The following is a 19,090-nucleotide window of genomic DNA, read 5'->3' as shown; positions in this document are numbered from 1 at the left end:
CTCGGCTAGTTGTAAATTCAGGTGTTCCCCAAGGGTCTAATTTAGGTCCCTTGCTTTTCCTTTTGTTTATTAACGATATCGTTGAAATATTTAGTTTAAATGTGCTTTTGTTTGCTGATGATGTTAAGCTGTATTCTACAGAGTGATCAACAAGGACTGAAGCTGTTGGCAACAATGACAACATGATGAAAATTTCAGTGAAATTGGTAGCATTACATTTTCAGTTGTCAATTTTGACGGACAAATTCAAACTTCAAAATCAAGTGTCATTTTTGTATCAATTTATTTATTAAAATGGTTTTTACACTATAACAAGACATTTTTATTGGTATGGCGTACTTTCGGAATGGAAATTTTGATGCTGCTAACGGTTGGTAGTATTCCACGGAGCACGGATAATGCATTTCACCAATTTCAACAAATGTTCCCCGAGCCAGTTGTTATATACCTTAGTTGCGTTTAGGCAGCATTGCACGAGATTGGTGCAACGTTACCTACAAACCAGTGATGGAAAAAGGCAAAAGCTACTGGTAGAACATCATCTACATTTACAGAAGATGTAGTCGAGAATGTTCGAGGTAGAATGGAACAAAACCCTCGAAAGTCAGTGCGAAAGCTTTCACTCCAAACAGGTGTGATTCTTATCTAAAACACACGCATCCAAAGTTCTTTGTTGGGCACGTTTAATGCAGGGCCTAATAATTCTTACCATTAAAAATCCCGTCATTCCTTTCCCTTACAGTACAAGCTTGTCATATGGAAGTTGCCTAACCATTTTAAAGAAGAAATTAAAGTTCCACCCTTACAAATTTTCCCGGATCCAATCCCTGCATCATGTTTCTGTTTCTCAGCAGGGGCATGCGCTTTTATGAATATCGAAACACTGGGCCATTTAATTAAGTACGGCTAATTACTTTTTATACTGTTTTTGGTCGTTTTGTACGTATCGTGTTTTAAAACTACCAACTCGTAACATAACCTAAATTTTTTGACATTCACAACTTGCAGCGGGTGCCAACATTGACGCACAAAAAATTTTCATACTTTGGGAATATTTTACTGTCATTTGCTGCCAACAGCTTCAGTCCTTGTTGATCACGCTGTACTATTAGAGATATTTCTGACTGTATGCGTTTGCAATCAAATGTTGATGTGCTTTATGGTTGGTGTCGCAGTAATGGTCTCCCCTTGAATCGTGACAAATGCTACATTCTCTCGTTCTCTCGTAAGACCAAGCCGCTTATGTTCGATTATAGAATTGGGAATGCTTCATTGACTATAGTTCATTTTTTAATGCTGTAGAAAAAGTCAGGCAGCCAAATATACACTTTCAATAGTTCACTAGATTCCTATTTCAATTTTGTAAATTAGTTCAATCCATGATGCCATATGCCACAATAAATGCATTAATGTCAATTTATGTCACTGTGTCACAGGTATTAATTTAAAGGCTAGTTTGGTCAAGGGTTTTTATATTTGATTATCGATGGGCTGCACAGAACAAATTATGTTCAACGAAAAAGTAAGTCGCCCTTATCTGTATTCGAAAAAACATGATTTTGAACATTTACAAACATGTCTATGATGAACATGCGGAACTTAAGGTTGGGGATACGGTTAAACTAAAGAAGAGCAGATGTGGGAATTGGATGTGCGTATTGAAGTGACCGTGGAACAACTTATTATACACCTTGGAGAGTCTGATGACGATTTGGATTAACCGGAAGAATTCCAAGATGAGAGTTGATTTTTTAAATCCATAATGTCTGAGTTATCGTTAATTATTGTTTCTATTTACTAACTTATTGCTTTTTTATTTATGAATTCTAGATTAAACACATTATTAAACACGTTCTCTCATTTCAATTAAATTTTTTTATCGAATGTCAAAACCTTGTCAAACTGACAGAGATTTTGACAAACAGAATTTTTAGCGGCATCGTGGATCCATATCAATTATAAATTAATCTAAGGTATCTAGGCAGCATTGATAACTGTATATTTGGCTGCCTAACTTTTTCTACTGCATTAAAAAATGAGCTATAGGTGTTTCACTTTCAAGGATTTAGGCGTTACATTTGACGCTTAATTCACCTTTAACGAACATGTTGATATTATTGTGGCATCATCAGTCAAAACTTTAGGTTTCATCTTTCGATCGTGCAAACGATTCAGGTCTGAGAGTTGCAGATCTAAATTGGAGTACTGTTCAATTGTATGGTCGCCGATCTATCGAAGAGGTGTTGATGCTTTGGAGTCGGTTCAGAGGAAGTTTGCCAAGTATCTTCTGTTCAAGTTAATTGCTGAATTTCCTCCAAGAGGTACTCCTAATTCTGTTCTTTATGATATGGCAAATCTGCGTTCTCTCAATATGAGACGTAATGATAGTTTTCTGATATTTCTATATAAGATCATACACGGCATTATTAATTCTCCCTTCTTGTTATCCCAAATTTATTTCAATGTGCCTCGGGCAAATCTTAGATCTGGTCGTTTTTTTTATGTTCCGCGAGCAGTTACTAATATACTGCATCGTTCCCCTCTTTATACTGCCTGCACATTATTCAATAGCAACTGCAGTGAGTGCGATATTTTTGTGATTAGTTGTCACGGTTCGAAAATTTCATCCCGTTCATTTTTCGGTTTTTTTTTTGCGGATTTGGTCGGAGTGGAAGGCCCATGGGTTCCACTAATGCTTGGGGATGCACCATCGTTACTCGAACACCTCGAAAGTAACCTTAAAAGTAACGAATTCAGTAAACTCTCGCTCGCAGTTAGGCTGAGAGTAATCGCATGTTACCGCGACCGTTTTGTTTGTGTCTTTTTCCTTCCCGATCCCTCATCCTCCCGTTCGCTTGTCGTTGTCGTTAATCCTTTCTACCTTGCCTTCTTTCTTTTTGGTTTTCCTTGTCGGCTTTTCCTCGTTTTCTTTTCGTTTGGCGCCAGCTGAAGAGGCAGCTGGAATCGTGCCCTTATCCTCACAATTTCAGCGGGACGGTAGCTATATACCGTCGGGTTTGTCAGGTCGCGAACCTTGGCCCTACGCCAGAAAAATTTCGCTCTTTCCTCTTTTCTTCTTTCTTCACGGCCTAGAGTTTATCGGAGTTGAGTAGGTCTTCTGAATGCACCGTTCACTTACTTTTACCCTTTTTTTAAGACATCAACTCCATAAATTCCTTTCACCTTCTCGTCCCTGGACATTTTTTTTTCCTCTCCTTCTTCATCTCAGCGTTTTTTTTGTGGATCGCACCGATTTTCGGGATTTTCACGAAGTCTCCTGTGCCCGTCAGAAGAGTTGCGTGGTTCTCCGTTTCTGGCTGGATAGCGTACCTTTTGGAACCCCAACTCTGTCGGAATTTCCGGATCTTGGGAGTCACGAACTTTTTTTGGCTTTTCGTCGCCCCAAAAAAAAAAAAAGACCTCACGCCGACTGAGTAAGTCACAGTTTTTCCGTCGTACATTAACTTAATGGCGCTCTCTTCTTTCTATGAAAGGGTCTTTTAAGCGGATCTCTTACGAGGACCTTTTGCCGGACCCGTTCCAGCGGATCCGTCGAGTTTCCTGTTTTTCTGGCCTTCTTTTTTCATCTCCACCGGAATCAGCAGCGGCCTCAACGGCAGCAGGACCGCCGAGCGGCGAACCCCACAGGACGCCGAAGGACGACGCAGGAGGCTCAGGTCAGATCGTTCCCGAATATCATATCGCACCTACAGGAACAGAGCCTCCATTTTGCTCGTGCCGGGTATCTCCTCTCTCGAGGCCGCAGCCGTTTTTCGGCAAGGAGATAACGTCTCTTCTTTTGTTTTACTGTCTCTCTCTCTTGTGTCGCGTGTTTTATCTTGTGTGTGTGTGTAATTTGGAATTCAAACCTTTTTTTGACAATATTATTTGTAAATCCGACGCCGGTAACTTTAGAGTTGCGTTTTAATTCGATACCGTTTGTTTTGCGGTCGCACCGAGCTTGTACAAGTACTTATCGTCGGCGGCTCGCGGGAATTTCAATTTATTTTGTGCGTTACCGGTCAGGACCGTTCCTTGAATTTTTTTTGTTTGCTGCAATCGAACATCGAACAGTAATTTTATTTTTTTTTTACCAACAATCAATTGTACACATTATTTTTTTTTTAATGTTCACTTATTGTAAATATTTATTGTACCAGAGGATCTAATTTGATTAAATTTGTTAACTGGGACAAGTGTGTTTCTTTTCGGGTATCGGCCCCGGAGTATCGTCGGATCCGGATACTCCCGAAGCATCAGTGCCGGAGGATCCTGGCGCCCTTATCTTCTTGTCTTTCGGGTCTGGCTAATTCGTTCGCTTACCCCGCCCAAGACTGAGCTACCGGCAACAATTGCCAACCGCCGACCCAAATTAGAAAAATACCGTGGCATAGTCTTGGACAATTTAAGAGATTGATTACCTGCATTTCAGAGGTTTAATTGAGCGTTTCCCGTAACGGGTACACAGTCGCTTTTTGAGCTGTTGCATTGTATAACGCTGTTTACTGTTGGTTTTTGTTTGGGTGTACAACCTGTTAACCAACATACCAAATAATAATAATAATAATAATAATAATAATAATAATAATAATAATTTGCTCCACCCAAACATGTTTCTCAGTCATTATGCTCTTAGGGTTCTCGACTCGGGGGTGATTTTTAGCACAGGCGAAAGAGTGAGTCTTCTTGGCAGCTGGAACCGAACGTAGCTGCTCGAGGGCTCGAGATTGAGGGTCAGGTTAATAATTCGTGGCCCCAGGAATTGTACAGTGAATCAGACTTGCCATAGAGTTACATTTACCGGGTGCATAGATAACTGGGTGATAGCATGTTTGTACAATCTGATGGGCTATTAGGAAACCTCGATTTCCCAATGTTGCATTCTTGACAAAAAAAAAAATACACTTACAGTTTACGGTACGTAATATACTAGTTCTTTTCTTTTTCTGTAATATCTATATACGTATAAATAATTATATCTAGGATTCCAGAGATCTATAGTGGAACCAGAAATATAGTGATTTTATGGTCGATAATTTCTTTTACAATTTTGGGGTCAGTTTTATTACCAACTTGAAGAGAGTTATAAATCTTCTATGACAGATGTTTTTGAGCCGTCTGAAAATGGACCATCGGAGACAAAGGTAGGTAGAGCCCAGTCGCGCGACGAGTGCCAGAAGTTTATTGCCCTGTCATAACTGACCCTCTTAAGTTAATGTACTCCATCCCTCATAAAATCATTATATTTCTGGTTCCACTATAATAAAATTCATTTTCCATATGATGACCACATTACTAGAGAGAATTAAAATATTCAGGACAATAATCTCGGCTGTTATGATAGTTTTACTTTCAGTATTAAAAATTGTGCAATCATGAAGGATGCATAGTTTACTCATCTTAAAATATGGCTTAACTTGTACTAGTTTATGTTGAAAAATTAAAATTTTAATGGAGGTCCCTCGACAAACTAAACTTTTTTTAAACTGACACCACAATTGCACAATTCCACAATCCCTCATCTCGATTCCATTGCTCATATTCCCATCGAAAAAACCTGTTTATCGCGCATCTCCCTTTAAGATTGCTTTCGGCGTAAGAAAATAATTGAGTTGTTTTATGGAGATCGACCGGTCGTCTTCCACCCCGGAAACGCCGCCCTTAGCCCATGTCCTGCGCTTTGTGGCACCTGTTGAACCGAAATTAGATACCAGTTGCTCGTCTAAAAGCGAAAATTAATCATCTGATGGAGGAGAGAGTGGCGAACTCGCCCATTCCTCATTACCCATTGTTTCGACTTACTCCGGTGACACGGAAAAACCCGAAATCAATTACCACCCTCGTAATTAATTCGAGATCCCTCTACGGTTACAGAAGGAAAAAATTTGCGAACTGCCATCGATTGGTCGGTGTGAAAAACCGATGCGGTTACGTGGCCGCGGTGTGTATCGACAGTCGACAGTGGTACAATTCAAGGTAGGCAAGGGCGTAGCAAAGGGGGGGGGCAGGTGGGCCCGGCCCACCCCAGAATAAAAGTAAAACACATTAAAAACAAGATACATCTGCAATATCTATCTATCATCTGTCTGTGGTTTAAAATCTGCCCCACCCCAGCAAAAAATCATTGCTACGCCCTTGAAGGTAGGTTGTGTCAAATGTTGAGGTTAAGCCGGCACGACGACTCGTTATTTCCGCATAATGGCCGAAGTGCAGCGAGTTACTAATGAAAGAGATGGAGAGGCGAGCCTCCGCTAGACTCATTAGTGTAATTCACGTTTTTAGACCTTTTAATGAGTTTGGTTTATACTTTAAAAGTTTAAACATCTCGCTCGAGTGGAAGCGATAGGAGTGTTGAACGTGCAACTGTGCAAAGTGGCGGAGGATGGAGGAACGGCGCACAACAGAATCCTGTTACGAGGGTCTGGAAGAGACACAAATATGAATACTTAATTATAATTACGAACATGTATAACACCATAACAATACTGTAGTGTTATTCGATATTCTGTCACTCTTGTTGGCGAATGTAATCGTTTGGTTGTAATACTTGTACCTGCTGAACATGATAGGGGTGCAACCCTTGCTCTTTGTAGACCTTCTATTTCACACAATATTGCCTTAACATTTTGCTTACACTTTTTCTGTTGTTCATTTACATATTCAAATTTTCGCCTTTGATCTCGCCTTTATTACTTCTTTAATATGCATCACCCGTCCTTTATTCTTCTAGTGGCAATTCCTCAAATAATTAAATTCTTACACCTGCACAATGTTTTGCTTCAATTTGTCTACGTTTATTCATTTCCAGATGTCAGATCCTTTATCACTTCTCTCCTCCCCCCTGGACCAACCCCTTTCGCTAGCGTCATTTTTTCTCCACATCTGTAATATTGCGTCCCAGACTTTTGCTTGCTGTTCGCTAACCCTTTTTACGACTTTCCCCGAAAATGTAATATCAATTTATACAAATTTGTTTACTAACCCTCCACCACCCGGCTGCACGGAGTACATACACTATTACGGATATTACTATCAAGTAATAGTGCAGTGCTTATCAACATAATTACCGGCGTCTCGCCTCCGCATTTTGACTTTGTTGTGTATTATGTTCTGTGTCAATGTTAAGGAACTTCCTCACGATATGACGTGAGTATAATAATATGTATACCTTTTTGAATTTCACCAATGTGTTACTTAAATCCAGAATTTTTAAATTTTTAAAAAGAGATTGCGGTACTATTCCCGTTGCTGAAATTATAAGTGGTAAAATCGAATTTTTTTCTAAACACCAAATATTTCTCATAGCAACAGAGAGCTCTAAATATTTATTAATTTTTGTGTTCTATGTCTGTGTTATATTATGGGAATTTGGAACAGCTATATCTAAAAGATATGCTTGCTTTTGTTGTTTATTTAAAATAATAATGTCTGGTCTGTTATGCTTAATATGAATGTCAGTTAAAACTGTACGATCAAAATATAATTTGTAATTATCATTTTCCAAACAACTTTCTGGTGTATAACTATAATGTGGTTGTGTATTCTTTAATAAATTGAATTTAACAGCTAAATTCATGTGTATAATTTTAGCGAATATATCATGACGTCAAATAAACACAAATTCATCGCAATATTTGTAATTAGAGGCTTTAATTCTTTTTATTCAAGTATACCGCCCGACCCTGTGACAACATCGCAACCGCACAAATAACGATATATGAAAAACAAACATGAAATTAACTCGTAATAATGGAATCTACGCTGTCGGCTCGTACGAATTTACAATTTGCGCTCAGAAATACAAAATGTTTGGCTTTTCAGGTGTCCAGAGTAAAACAGAAAGGTACAATAATGATTCATTCATTCTATTAAAATCCAAAAATCTAAACTAAAGTTTGTCAGAACTGTTGAATTTTATGAAAACTCTACAAAGTCTTGAAGTATTAAAAATGCATAAACTTCGGATAGTTTTTGTTTCAACAGTGTTGGTGAAATATTTTTGAAAATGTCAAGATTAATTAACAATGCGAGAGTGCATTATTGATAAGGGACGGCTTAGATTTCAGTTGGAAACATTATTGTGGTGCCATTTTATCATTGTTGTGTACATCCAGATCTCTAATAATTTACTGATACGCTGAAAAGTGCAAATTTGAAAATTGTAAGTTTAATGTAACTGCAGGAAAAGAAAAATAAATAAATGAGTTCATGTCCGATTTTTTTGTGATCCGCTTGAAGATAAAATAATATGTATATACCATTTAGAGTAGAAGGTCTTTTTGTGCTTCGCCCAGTTGCCGACCTGGACTTCGTCTCGGTCTTCAATCTCTGGGCTTAGCATAAAAATACTCACTTCTACTATTAATGATATAATCTACTTCTACAGGGTTATTCTAAATGATTGTAGCCGAAGTAGGCCATGCCCATGTTATTACGTTTTTGCCGCTTTCATGTGAAACTCCTTGATGTGAACTGTCAGTTGTGTCGCTGTCACTGTCATTTTTTAGGTGAAAAGTGCGGTAATGAGGATTTTATTTATTTTTGTTAAATTAACGATTGAATCCAGAAATATTGAGTTGTTCTACAATCAATTTTAAAAATATTGAGTTGTTTTGCACCCAATTTAGGACATCATTTTGATGATTTTTTTTATGTGGAGCGGCAACCATAAATTTTACATTCAGTTTTCACGCCTACTTCGACTACAATCATTTAGAATAACCCTGTACTATTAATTGTAAATTTTGTGACAGCATGAACCTTCACCAGTGATATGCAACTTTATTCTATATCCTATTTTTGGAACAGACGAAATAGTATATTAAGTATAAAGAACGGTAATGACAATGTACGGATCGAAGACAATCGTTGTCTGAGATCCGTACATTGTCATTAACGTTCGTCATGCTTATGAGATTTTTTGCGCGATTGAATATTTATTACAAAACATTCCTAACTAGAATGCAATGCGATACGACGCCCTTCACATCGTGTTGCCACAATGTCGATTTTTGTATCGCGTTTCTAAGGCAATCTGCAAACAACTACCGCCATTGCAGTTTTTGTGCGCAAATATCGCCAGTTGTGTTGAAAAACAAGCAGTAAAATGAGTGATATTAGTGATTCCGATAACGAAGTGGATGTTGTAGAAGAAACTTTGAATGTGGGGTGCGTCACAAATAAAGAATTTTTGAAACTAACGCCCTCAACGTGTAATTATGAAGACAAGGAAAATTTGGGGTATGAAAATTTTGATAATACTAATGTCGCGGCAAGTTCGCTAATATTATTTCATTACAGCGGCAAGGAATGCCGACTACAAGAGCCGTGTGAGTTTCCAGAAAGTGCTAACATGTTGTCTTCAACTTCTGTCTACATAAATCAAGAATTTTCGAAACCAGCGAACTCAATATGAAATCAAGAAGACAAGGAAAATCCGGGGTATGAACATTTTGACAATTCTAATGTCGCGGCAAGTTTGCTAATGCTATTTCATTGCAGCGCCAAGGAAAGCCGACTACAAGAGCTTTATGAGTTTCCAGAAAGTGCCCCCACATCTTGTCTTCAACTTCCGTCTAATAAAAATTATTATAATAATCGATTAATTTTGAAAAAACTTTACTTACCGTTCTAGAACACCAAAAATTACTTACCATCGAGTTTATCGTTAGCAACGAGTAAACAGAGCTTACCATCTTGGAAACAGACGTGGTAAACAACCAAATAGAGTACAATCGCGCAAAAACTCCATTAACTCCGACCTAGTTTTATTGGATAAAATTAACTTTATAACGCAAATACACCCTCGCCTAAGGTACTAGATCAACACACTACGTATAGAGGTACCGCCATTCCATTCCTCGCGAGAGTGGATTGTAAGATAAAGATATCAAATGCAAATTTCACAAGTGAAATAAGGAAGACAATAGTTTTGGGGATTTTTTTAATGAAACAATGGCATTACTACAATGTCAAAAATATGTTAGGTTATGTCGCCCATTATTAATCAAAATTTTTTAACTGAAATGTTTTACTGGTTGCAGATATCTTTTTAATTAAAATTTACAAAAACACCACTAATAAAACCCAAACAAGTTACCAAATTTTTAATCGTTTAAAAATACAATATCAAAATATATTTTTTATTATACCTGAATCATAATCCCGGTTTTTGACACTAAAATGCGTGCGAAAAAGGGCCCTTAAAACACTAAAGCTTTAAGGGTCGCTTAGGTAACAACAAATTCACCTATATTTTGAACAATGGTAAATACACAATTTATAATAGCAACGAAACAACAACAATTGACCATTTCTATATCAACGATTAATGACACAGATTAGGTACTTCGGAAAAGGTATTTCAATTTAATTTTTTTGTTATAATTTTCAGATTGTAGTGCAGGTATAATAAAAAATAGCGTATGATACACGTTTGTAAGGGCCTTTAAAGCACTTGCGACGTTAAAAGCACTCCGCCACGCGTCGTGCTCTTAAACTCGTCTCGCGTGCTTCAAAGGCTTCCTTATAAACTTGTATCATAATATACTATTGAACTGCTCTTCTCATTCCCGTACTTTTATCTAAGTAGATACACTTACACAGCAGATTTGTAATTCACGGTTGGAGCACGAACTCACAGACAGTCTCAATTTTTTTAGCCACTGTTCCCTCTGTAGGTACTCTGTTTTTGACTCCTAATATTAAATTGCTTGTTTAAATCCATTTTTTCTAGAACTTGAACAGCCGCTAACACATCACTTGTTACTGACCATGTTAAAGTATTAAAATAAACGTAAGTAACTGAACCAAGTTAAAAGATGTAACGAGAACAAAGAAATAAATGACAATACTTAAACACAAACGAAAACTGTAACGAAATAATAAGTTACATGAATCTTGAACGAGGATTATTAAATATGCAGCAGAATAATGACACTAGTTTTTGTCAAATTACGTCAAATCATTTTTAGATTGTGTTTTTTTTATCCCCAGTTTGAGTAGATTGTGCGACAAGGACAGACATAAAAATCACTGATGGCGGTACCTCTATACGTAGTGTGTTGATCTAGTTACCTTACCCTCGCCACCGGGAATAGTTCCACCAGTACGCTCTCGAGGGCGCCACTCCATCTTCCCGGTGCGGCTCTCGCTCTTAGCCAGGATCTCGCCCATTGGTCAAGTTTCCGCGCGCTCTTTTGCATGCCCTCAGGCCATCGGACGAGGGTATAAAAGAAATTGCATCCCCTTGATACATCAGTTGCGCTTGCCACATAATATACACTTATACAGGGTGTTAGGGAATGGTCTCCCGAGAATTTCAGGGTGAGTCTGTGAGAGAAAATGTGGTCGAAAACCTTAGTACAATTTTTTCCTAACATGAATGGTTTTCTCAAAAATAAAAATTTAAAACGGTGCCCCACTGTTTGGGAACTTTTGCACCATTTTATTGTTGTGATAATTAAATAAATAGTTAACGTTTTGTAATTAATGTTAATTGCTTAGCAACCAAAAACAACAATGACTATGTCAAATTTTATCGAGTACCTACTGTCACAATGACGTTTCGATTTTAAAAGTCCCCTTGGGTAATATCTCATCAAAAATTCATGTTATTCTGTTTGAAATTTCCGCCTCATGAGGAGGTGTCAGTAAGAAAGACTCCATCATCCATTTGTCAACAACAGATACGGGTGAACAAGATTAAATTTTCACTGATCTCAAAGAAAAATCTCTAGTAACAATAAAACCGCGCGGTCATGACAATAATCGGTTTTCTCAAGAGGGACTCATGTAAGTGCAAACAGTGTACATAAAAAGAATAGTGTAGTTACTGTTTAATTATAAATAAATTAAATTTTTACTACATATAAAATTGAGACTTCTAGCCACCTTCCTTTCCTTTACACCAATATCTTAGTATATTCAAAATATTTATCTGTATTTACCACAACCTTGAGGTAAGTCCTCTTTTATTGCTGCAAAGAACTGAAATTATTTCTACAGCTTCATTTGTGATACAACATCTAGGTACCTTCAACTATAATGAGATTCGTTAATTTCTGTATAAACTATTTATTTGTATTGAAAAAAATAAAAAACTCATAGTAAATGTTCAAAATGTCCCCCGTTTGCCCTAATACAAGCATTAGCACGTCTTAATAATGACCTGCTAACCCGTGTTAACTCATCTTGATCGTTGCGAATTCGTTCTGCAGCCAACATGATTCTGTTTAAAAGATCGTCTCGAGTATTTACTGCAGTTCTATACACCATAGATTTCATATAACCCCATAAATAAAAGTCGCAACTGTTGAGATCAGGGGAACAAGGAGGCCACGCAGTTGGTCCGACTCGTCCAATCCATTGGGGTCCGCATGAAACGTTTAAAAAATGTCTTACATTTAAAGTAAAATGCGCCGGAGCACCGTCATGCATGAACCACATGGCCCTCCGAATCTCCAAAGGAATTTCCTCCAAAAGACCTGGCAGACCAACATTTAAGAAATTTAAATAATTTTCTCCTGTTAATCTTGCTGGTAACACAAACGGTCCTATCAGATGTGTTCCAATAATCCCGGCCCAAACAATTATGGAAAAACGATGCTGGAAACGGCCTTGGTGAATTACGTGAGGATTGACGTCGTGAGTATTGTGAAAATTTTGAATACCGTTCCTCGTAAAGCAGCATTCATCAGTCATAAGAATTTGGTTATGGAATAAAGGATCTTGGTTAAACTTTTGCAATAACCATTCGCAAAATCTTTGCCTTTGAGGAAAGTCATGTGCGCTTAGGCTTTGAACTCGTTGGAAATGATACGGATAAAGAAGAGATTCCTTCAAAGTTCTCCACACCGTCCAATGACTAACTCCAAATTCCCTAGCAATTTGTCTGGTACTTATTGAGGAATCTTCATCAACTCGATGCAAAATTTTCTCTTCCACATTCACCATTCCTGCATTCCGTCCTCTACCTACGTCTTAATTTTTGGGTAACACAGAACCGGTTGTACGCAAACGTTGTGCTACACTAAGAATGGTTTTACTGTCTGGGACTCTCCGCTGTATAACAAATTGCATTATATTTAAGAAAAATCTTAAAAACTTGGGATGTGAACGCGCTACCACGATCAGTTATTAAACGACTGGGGACTCCAAAATAAACATTATGTCTTACATGATACCCAAGTACAGGACTGGTTTCACTTTACTCAATTTGACAGGTTCAATAATTGTAACCTTTGTAAAGACATCTGTCTACAAGTGTCAAAAGGAACCGACATTATCTGAATACAACGTATGGAAAGACATCAGCGTCTTCCTAATGGGATGCAATTCTACCTTGCTTCCCGTCAGGGCAACCACCACAGTAAGCACAATTTAAACATGCTTCAACTTCAACATGTTTCACAACAAAACATCTCATCTTAGTACAACAATAATGCATATTGACACGTCGCAATGTCTCCAATGCCCAAATGACACACCCGATCATGACATATAACATGATCATAACATACATTACACATAACATGATTATAACATATAGTGAAATTTTTTTAATAAACAATTGTCAGTGTCAAAATGAAGTAAAAAACCATACTGTACCACCCTAAAATTTGGACATATGGACCAGCTGTATAACAATTTGACACCAAATCATGGTTAAGGTTATGTTCACTTCACTTCCCGTACCTTTCTTCCGTGAATTCATTTTCAAAACAAATTTAATGAGAAATCAGGAGAAACCTTTTCGAATTTGAAATAAACTCTCGCTCGTTAGGGCGCAGGCTCAGTTACATAAAAAAATGTTGACACTCAATATGACCAATCGTATTATCATGAAGATCACAGTTTGGCTCATACCAACAAGACAACGTTTTGACAATTGTTTATTAAAAAAATTCAACTATACATGACATCATAACTATTTGCCATCGCACAGCAGAGGGTACTTCCCATATTCGTCTCTTGCCTGCTAACTTTTGATCAAGTTTTTGGTTTTTAATTGGAAATACTGCTTTGTCTCTGAAAATTTACCGTATAAGGCATTCACGATCTTTTTGGGACCGAGTTGGCTATGACCATCTAGTGATTTTGTTGGCAGTACCTCGGTGATAACTAAATCCCCTAAAGGAAATTGACACTTTTTGTGTTAGGTTAGGTTGTTTTCTGTTTAAGGTTATATTTTCTGAGTAGGTACATTGTTGCCGGATCTCTTAAATCTGGTCTGCCCTTTTTAAATTAAATTAAATCGTTTAATAGACATTTTTTATCGTAATAAAATTATTTTGGCAATTTTGACTGTTCCTTTGACAAAAACTTAAATTATTTTTACACACTTAATAAATCATTTAGGTTCTTACGAATATTAAAATAATAAATATGGCAACGCGGTGGCAAGAAAATGTCGAACAGACACTGACAGAAAAAAAAAATTGCATCCGTTGCATCACTGAGTCAGTTAGTCCAACATGAAAAGAAAAAATCATAGCCAACTCGGTCCCAAAAAGATCGTGAATGCCTAATAGTTAACTCATCATTTTGCAATTGAGCCAATAGCATCCAGTCGCCTTCAGTAATGTCAATTTTGTTGATGTCAACCGTGATAGTAAGCGACGCGACTGAGTGCATCCACACGGGGCATGCGTGATCCTAGTTTATACAGGGTCTCTATAAATGATTGTCGGGTCCAGCCAGCCATGGAAACTTGTCAAATTTTGAATGTGCCGCTTTGTTCGGCAAATAATGAATGTCACATTTTCAGGTTAGGTTGTTGGCTTTTAACCAGAGGCAAGTTTCAACTGTGCTTTACTCTTGCTAACATTAATGTATTTATTATTTAATATCAACACCAACAGGGGAACAATTATTGCCCCCATCGTACCGCCACACACTGTACAGGAATTGCTAAGAGAACAAATCCAAACAGATAAATATTGAGAACACATTGTCCCCATATACCACAATACAACACTTGATACTGCCTTTTTGTCTGCTTTAGTGCTTTCACACACTAGTGGTAAATACGACCTAGACTGAATTGTCGAATATGGTATTGACTCCCATTTTTTCTTCCAATATAAATAACAGTGTTTTTCATAACAAATAAGTCTTACTGGTTTTTCAATAAAATCAAATGTATTCAACAACATAATTTACAACACTAAATAACGATAACAAATAGGTATTTTTTTATAAAATAGATTGAGAATGTCCCCCATTAACTTCTAAACACTTGACAATTCTTCATTTATTTTCAAAAATATTTTGCAGCATTTCTTAGTTAAGGGTACAGCAACACTGCTATCCACAGTTCCATGCACCAATTTTCAAAACATGTAAAGGAGTCTCTACAAATTGGTGTGGATTCTCAGCACTCCAAATTATGAAATTGAGGTGATGATTTTCAAACTGAATACATTATTAAACACAACTTTGATAATCTGCAGGTTGGAGTTCTTGTACCTACAACACTAATTTTATAAAGATGCAGTTGTAGCCTATTTTTAATGATTTTGTGACAAGTTCATCGTGGTACACCAGATTGTTGAGATAAACAGGCTATGGATATCTGTAGTCTTTTCCACCATTTCTTTCAAATCCTCGAGTATTTCGGTTTCATCAGATACTGGTGGTCATCCTAATGATTTACCCTTGCTAATTGTTCTGATTGCTAAAAATCTGTTCACAATGTTGTTCAGATATTTTGATGAAATTCATTTTTACAAACAGATAATTCCCCATTACTAAACCTTCCACTTCGAAAGTAAAAAACAACAATGAACGTGTTCTGTTCAACAGAATAAACCATTGTAAAGAAAATAAAGCTAAAATAAAACATAAAACATTAAAGCATAACCTCACAAATTTTGCCAGTGTATTTACCTCTAAAAGCGGACGTACTTGCAATTTTTATTGAAAAATACAGATTTTTGGTGTATATTAACTGTGATTAACTGCGATAAAACGAATATAAGGAACCAAAACTTAATTGACAAGCGCAAACGAAACGTCATTCACTAATGTCAGAAGTGACCGTGAAAACGAACTAGAATTTGGCATCGGTTTCAAAAAAGCGGAACAGTAAAATTTTTTTCCAAGGCTGGCTTGACCAGACAATCATTTATAGAGACCCTGTATTTAATTTCAAAGGTGAATTTCTGATGTACTTGGAGCCATCATCTGCCAATTTGCGATATTAAATCTTTTTTTTTTTTGAAAAGTGTTCTCAGGACATTGCAGTCTTTTACTATTTTAAATTGTAAATCTAACAAATACAGGGTGTCCCAGAACTCGCGGATCAAATTGAAACTGTATATTCCTTGATGGTAATGAAGATAAAAAACGTTTAGAAAAATATTCAGGGTGCAACAGCTTTTTAGTTATGAATTAATCAAATTGACCAATAGAGCTCGATCTAATTTTCCCTTTATGAGAAAATTGAGTACCTTCCCTCATTTGCCAAGCAACGTATAATTCGATGAATAATAAAATTATTTTCAATATTTGTCTGGTCGTAGCCAACGTTAAATGAACTAGCCGTGCTCAAGTAAATTTGGCAACAATGCCCGCAGACCTAGGACCGAGTCAGTTTGTACAGATTTGCATGTGTGTACACAGTGATCTTAACGTTTTAACTTCAGAAAACTGTGTTTATTTCCAAAATTTTAAGCTACCAAGTAGTTTAAAAGTTGAAGGGAATTTAGTATAAAGTTTGTGAAATAAATTATGGCATTTTCTTCTGGAATTAAAGCCGTCAACTTGGTGGAAGTTAAATCGAGACAAACCTAACCTAACTTTTGTTAATAAACGAAATATCATTGGTTCTAACAGGTATTTAAAATTTAAATATTATTCTAACATGCCTAGTAGGTGTTGTGTAACAGCTGTAAAAGTAATTACGACTCATCTTTAAGAAATGCACAAAACAATCGTTGTGTAATGTAGAGTGCAAACAAGCGTGGTTAAAAGCAATCCCTCGAAAAAACTTTATACCTTCAGCTTCGAGTGTGGTCTGTCGATTACATTTTATTTCTGATGATATCATTTTATATGATAAACATTTGCAACCTGATAGAAGCTGTAAACAGTTGCTTTTAAAAAGCCCCAAACTAAAAGATGTGGCTGTTCCTAGCGGGTTTCCAAATTTAGCGTCTTATCTATCTATCAAAGCCAGCAATTAAAGAGAGAAGTGATTCAGAGTTTAGGCGTGAAACAATTTCTAAAAGACGAAACGATGAAGTAGAGAATTTTATGAAAGCAGATATAATAAACAATTTTAATGATTTAATAACAACATTTTCAATCGAACTTAATTTGATTGGCTGGGAACATAAAATTGTTGAATTTTAATTTATATTAATGAAAGTCTTCAAGTAAAAGTTTTTATAAAAGGAGAAGAATTAACTCCAAAAGACTTAAAATGGATTTTGCCTTCTGATTTGAAAATTTATGGATGGCCCCAATTGACAAATTTGTTAGCCCGATATAAAGATTCAAGCGATAGCTATATTCCACCAGTTTTAAATATTTTTAAAAGAAGTTTGAATTTATTAACAACCGCCCGAGAACAAGCGAAAGAACAACATCCATCGTTACAAGATAATTTAGCAAAATATGATTAATATAAAATGAGACGTTGTGCTTGTTGTCAGCCATTTTCCAGGACCAACCCCAACGACATTTCATTGAAATTTACCATACTCAATGTTCTTTCAAATAAAATTAATTTTTTTACAAATTAGCCGCAGTACAAAGGAGGAATCTGAATTTTCGGAAAGATGATAAATATATATATACAGGGTGTCCCAGAACTCGCGGATCAAATTGAAACTGTATATTCCATGATAGTAATGAAGGTAAAAAACGTTTACAAAAATATTCAGGGTGCAACAGCTTTTTAGTTATGAATTAATCAAATTGACCAATAGAGCTCGATCTAATTTTCCCTTTATGAGAAAATTGAGTACCTTCCCTCAATTGCCAAGCAACGTATAGTTCGATGAATAATAAAATTATTTTCAATATTTATCTGGTCAACTTGTCGAAACAGACGTCAAAAGTGACAGCTACTTTTGAAATAACCAAAAATGGGATAATTGCGCCAAAGGCAGGTGAACAATTGTATAGAATCTAAATCAGGGAACGCAAGAAGTTTCTTCTTCCGGCAATGAATGAAATATGGTTTATGAGTAAAAATTTCCAGAGCAATTGTAACCTTGAGGGGTATGGGAAATTGACGGGAGGGATATGATGAATCGAACCTTTGTTGATGGAAGGTAAAATGGCGACGTAGCGTCAAGTAAGTAATACTACCTTAAAAATCTTAGTAAAAAGTGAAATATGCAGGGCCTGTGAAGTGAATCGGAATCACAAGAAATTTATCCTGACTCCTGTGCATACACTCTGCATTTGCAACGTATTAGCGCAGCTACACGAGCCCGACTCGTCATGGTCGAAATGAAAGAAAAGACTTTTAGAAACATTCTTGACATTGCAAAAAAAGCTGGAGTTACACGTAGGTTTTGAACAACAGATCAAGCATAGTGGCAGTTCTGAAAGAAGACAAAACTGGATTGAACTAACCTATTTATTTTAGTGTCATTATTAGTAAAAATTTAAGATCAAATTTTATAACTAAACCTTTCATCTGAAGGAATAGGCGAGCTCGTTTTATTAAATGTTACCTTGCCGGTCTAAGCATATTAGGAATAACAGTAGCCAGTGTTTCGTGAATTTGGTCAAATATTGATAAGTTCGCGGTAAATATAGTTCTTCAAATATACTTCTTCTACCGTCGTCATCAAAGGACTGAAGAACAGCATCTTCAAACTGGCGTTCTAACTTCTCGCGGGGGACCACCAATTTCTTGTCAGGTAGGCACCAAGGACCCAGTGTCTCGAGCACGGTACACCAACCGTAGAAATACGTTATAATTTGGATATGACAAACGTCGTGGAAAACGTATTGCATATTCCCTTGCATCCTCACGTCCATAAATTATGAGCATTTCGGCAAACTCTGCAGCTGTATACATGATTTCAATACGAAGTTTGACAATTTCGAATCAAATTATAACTTGACGTTG

General features: G+C 36.7%; 1 protein-coding gene across 1 annotated transcript in view; it reads right to left on the bottom strand.

The window, feature by feature from the left end:
- The window catches only part of LOC138136846 (E3 ubiquitin-protein ligase RNF126-like), a 209,027-nt gene that overhangs the window by 84,816 nt on the left and 105,121 nt on the right, over positions 1–19,090 (bottom strand). The gene's annotated exons all lie outside the window — the stretch shown is intronic.

Source organism: Tenebrio molitor, chromosome 8, assembly GCF_963966145.1.
Source record: "Tenebrio molitor chromosome 8, icTenMoli1.1, whole genome shotgun sequence".
NCBI lineage: Eukaryota > Metazoa > Arthropoda > Insecta > Coleoptera > Tenebrionidae > Tenebrio > Tenebrio molitor.
The sequence above is the reverse complement of the archived record's forward strand: the minus strand, read 5'-3'. Positions and strand labels throughout refer to the sequence as shown.